We start from the raw sequence: 5,000 nt of genomic DNA on the forward strand, positions 1-5,000 counted from the left end.
CAATTTAATATCATTTGGTTGTCATTCGTTTTGACTTTTCAAAGAACCAAGGATCATCTTGATATTCTGCCACACAGGGTTGCACCGCTAAATGCAGTTTAGGCCTCGTCCATATCTTCTATCAATCAATCAATCAATGTTTTCATACAGCCCAATATCACACATGTTACACTTGTCTCAGTGGACTTCACAGTGTGTACAGAATATCAGTATGACAATACGACACCCTCTGTCCTCAGACCCTCTGTCCTTAGACCCTCTGTCCTCAGACCCTCTGTCCTTAGACCCTCTGTCCTCAGACCCTCTGTCCTTAGACCCTCACATCGTACAAGGAAAAACTTCCAGAGAAAACCCACAGTTTAAAGGGGACATGGGAGAAACCTCAGGGAGAGCAACAGAGGAGGGATCCCTCTCCCAGGACGGACAGACGTGCAATAGATGCCGTGTGTAAATTGAAAAGATAATACATTTACAACATAGGTAGTCCAAATGTTTGGAAATGTATGTGTCTGTAATAAGAAGATGAATCCACGAGGATGTCAACAATCTTGTGGGAGCCGTCAGGGAAGCAGTATGATGAGAGTCAGGCAGGACCGCAGAGACAGGTGCAGCCACGACTCGAAGTCCACGACTCAGATCAGGACTCAGGATCCAGGACTCAGATCAGGACTCAGATCAGGACTCAGGACTCAGGATCCAGGACTCAGATCAGGACTCAGGATCCCGGCGTAGATAGACACCAAAAAGAAATGTGGGGGAAGCTGGGTTATTGGGAACACGAGAGTACACGGGTCCAGACAGACAGAAGGAAGAAGCAAGATGTCCCCCGACAGTCTAAGCCTATAGCAGCTTCTACACAACAAAAGAATTACAAAACACAACAGATCATAAACAGGAATACAATACCTACAATAGTGCCTTTTTGAAATATGCATCAGAAGGAATGTAAACAGGAATCGAAGTCGAAGTCAGATTCGTCAATAATGGAAATAATAATAGTGGATGTCGTGATATACCACGATGGACATTAAACGTGATATTTAAAAAATGAAATATTTATATTGTGCTAACAATACTGGTATGTATAAAGCGCCTCTTACATTGTTTTCTTTACTTCCTCAACATTTTTGTGACCAAAAAAACGTATGATAATTGTTAAACCAAGATATATAAGCAATATTTTGCGGTTACATTTTTAATCATTTCATCTGTGTCCATTGTGCGACATAAAAGAGGCTTGTTCCTCACAGCAAGCTCTTTCACACCGCATGAGGTCATAGTGATCATCTTTAAAATAATGCACACAGCTATACATCTTGTGTTCATACATTATTAACAACAGGAAGCAGCAACTATATTGATTTTGCTTTTCACCCACTGATGAACTTCACAGTGCAGCGGGCACGAGTGTGAAATATAACACCACAGCAAGAAAATAACCATAGTAACAGCAGTTTTATAAGATTATAATATACTTATATACATACATGTGTTTACTCTAATTGAAAGGGGTTTCTATTTGTCTATTGGCTCAGCATGTGTAATAAACCCAGGGGTCAAAGCACTTAACAAAGGATCAACAACGTCTGGCTCTGAGAGAAGGAAAAGCTGTGTATTGATACATACAAGAAAGAGGGGGAGGGGAGTCTCGGGGTTAGCCGTGTCATGGCTTCATGGGTTTGATCCAACAGCAGCTGCACACACATTTGCTGATATGGCTCCTGAGCTGGAATGTCATGTTGCGTTTAACCTCCTTATTCCTCTGCTCACGATTTCTGTCATGTGCAAAGACCAAGGTGTCTGTCACTTCGAATGCTGTTTACATTTCCTCTGAGGGGGAGACAGCAGAGAGGACTCTTTAAAGTAGAGACACCACATACTGATATACACCTGAACACCAGCAGGAGAGGACTCTTTAAAGTAGAGACACTACATACTGATATACACCTGAACATCAGCAGGAGAGGACTCTTTAAAGTAGAGACACTACATACTGATATACACCTGAATATCAGCAGGAGAGGACTCTTTAAAGTAGAGACACTACATACTGATATACACCTGAACATCAGCAGGAGAGGACTCTTTAAAGTAGAGACACTACATACTGATATACACCTGAACATCAGCAGGACAGGACTCTTTAAAGTAGAGACACTACATCCTGATATACACTGATAGAGATTTTGAGGGATAACTTGTCCGCTTTCCAAATCTCCGCGCGTCCCTAACAAGCTGGTTATCATACAGGAAGGAATCCAGAGCATACAAGTATCCGTTAAACAATAATCTACTTTAATGGTAATATGACAATGCAATACAATCAATACATTACCATACAAAGCCATATCATATCATATGCGTAATGTCAGGAATATGCCTACTCCTGGCCCTTGTTCACGGGCTGCCACGACCTTCCGGTCCGGGCCGCGCGAGAAGAGAGGCAGAACAAAAAGATGCATGGCTCTCAAATACCAACAGAAACAGGAAGGGGTGGAGTTTAACTGGTCGTCTTTTCCGGTCATCTCAAACAAACACCTCTGGCATTCACTGTCTCCTATTTCTGCAGCCTCCACACACACACATCCCCCCACATCCCAGAGACCACAGTAGGGTCTTGCTCACAAAGATTTCATCTCTCATATCTCCAACTTCTGGTTTACACAGAATACAAAGTAATTAAACCCACACATATACTATTCAAGATATGTAGACTTCCCTGAAACATGACATGCTAGAGATCTTAAGCAGAATATACTCTTCCCCCACCTAGCACCCTGTCCTGCATACCTACACCTCCCCCATAGGGCACTAAAACCCTGTTTACTCTAAACAGCCCTTGTTTATAGCCATTTTAGTCCTCACCTTTATGAAAGGATAAAACAGAGAAATCAATATAAAACACAAACACAAGTATTGTTTGAACAGTATTCACGTAACTGCTACTATTGATAATTACCAGAGAAACTCAAGGGACCTCTTTTAATATCTGGAAATTGCAACAAGACTTTCTGCCATTTCAAATGTAACACACTTCTTAAATATCAGATGCTGCAACACCTGAACATCAGCAGGAGAGGACTCTTTAAAGTAGAGACACTACATACTGATATACACCTGAACACCAGCAGGAGAGGACTCTTTAAAATAGAGACACTACATACTGATATACGCCTGAACATCAGCAGGAGAGGACTCTTTAAAGTAGAGACACTACATACTGATATACGCCTGAACATCAGCAGGAGAGGACTCTTTAAAGTAGAGACACTACATACTGATATACGCCTGAACATCAGCAGGAGAGGACTCTTTAAAGTAGAGACACTACATACTGATATACACCTGAACATCAGCAGGAGAGGACTCTTTAAAATAGAGACACTACATACTGATATACACCTGAACATCAGCAGGAGAGGACTCTTTAAAGTAGAGACACTACATACTGATATACACCTGAACATCAGCAGGAGAGGACTCTTTAAAGTAGAGACACTACATACTGATATGAACCTGAACATCAGCAGGAGAGGACTCTTTAAAGTAGAGACACTATATACTGATATACACCTGAACATCAGCAGGAGAGGACTCTTTAAAGTATAGACACTACATACTGATATACACCTGAACATCAGCAGGAGAGGACTCTTTAAAGTAGAGACACTACTTACTGATACACCTGAACATCAGCAGGAGAGGACTCTTTAAAGTAGAGACACTGCATACTGATATACACCTGAACATCAGCAGGAGAGGACTCTTTAAAGTAGAGACACTAATACTGATATACACCTGAACACCAGCAGGAGAGGACTCTTTAAAGTAGAGACACTACATACTGATATACACCTGAACATCAGCAGGAGACGACTCTTTAAAGTAGAGACACTACATACTGATATACACCTGAACATCAGCAGGAGAGGACTCTTTAAAGTAGAGACACTACATACTGATATACACCTGAACATCAGCAGGAGAGGACTCTTTAAAGTAGAGACACTACATACTGATATACACCTGAACATCAGCAGGAGAGGACTCTTTAAAGTAGAGACACTACATACTGATATACACCTGAACATCAGCAGGAGAGGACTCTTTAAAGTAGAGACACTACATACTGATATACACCTGAACATCAGCAGGAGAGGACTCTTTAAAGTAGAGACGCTACATACTGATATACACCTGAACATCAGCAGGAGAGGACTCTTTAAAACAGAGACACTACATACTGATATACACCTGAACATCAGCAGGAGAGGACTCTTTAAAGTAGAGACACTACATACTGATATACACCTGAACATCAGCAGGAGAGGACTCTTTAAAGTAGAGACTACACACTGATATACACCTGAACATCAGCAGGAGAGGACTCTTTAAAGTAGAGACACTACATACTGATATACACCTGAACATCAGCAGGAGAGGACTCTTTAAAGTAGAGACACTACATACTGATATACACCTGAAGATGAACAAACATGGCCTCTGTACACACTTTTTTTATGTTAAGACTGCAAGTAGGCGGTTTCACTGACCATCCAGAGGAGAGATTTCAATACCAATGTGAAGGTAGTGTTCAAGTATTACTATATATTTGCCGTAATTAAACTTTACACACGAGTATGGAGACCAAACCATAACTTGAAGAAGATGGATGTTGGACTTACATTACACACTTGATCTGTTGTAAAGAAGAACGACTCCATGACTGATGGTGGTGCTTTGTGTCTGCTGGACGTTCACCAAGGCATTATTATGCAACACGTTGTTAATCTGCTCTTAATCTGGCAGAAATCATTCATCGGCTTGAGGTATGATGTTCAGACTGGTCTGCTCGAGTCTGTCATGTGGTGTGCCTCTGATTGACAGTCAGTAGAGATGGGACAGGAAGTGAGGCCGTAGAGAGAGATAGGAAGTGACTTGCATCGAGCTTCGTGGTCAGCTTTTTACTCCACTTGCATAGACCTCCGTGTGTGTGTGTG

The sequence above is a fragment of the Pseudochaenichthys georgianus genome, unplaced genomic scaffold (genome assembly GCF_902827115.2).
Source record: "Pseudochaenichthys georgianus unplaced genomic scaffold, fPseGeo1.2 scaffold_1683_arrow_ctg1, whole genome shotgun sequence".
Taxonomy (NCBI): domain Eukaryota; kingdom Metazoa; phylum Chordata; class Actinopteri; order Perciformes; family Channichthyidae; genus Pseudochaenichthys; species Pseudochaenichthys georgianus.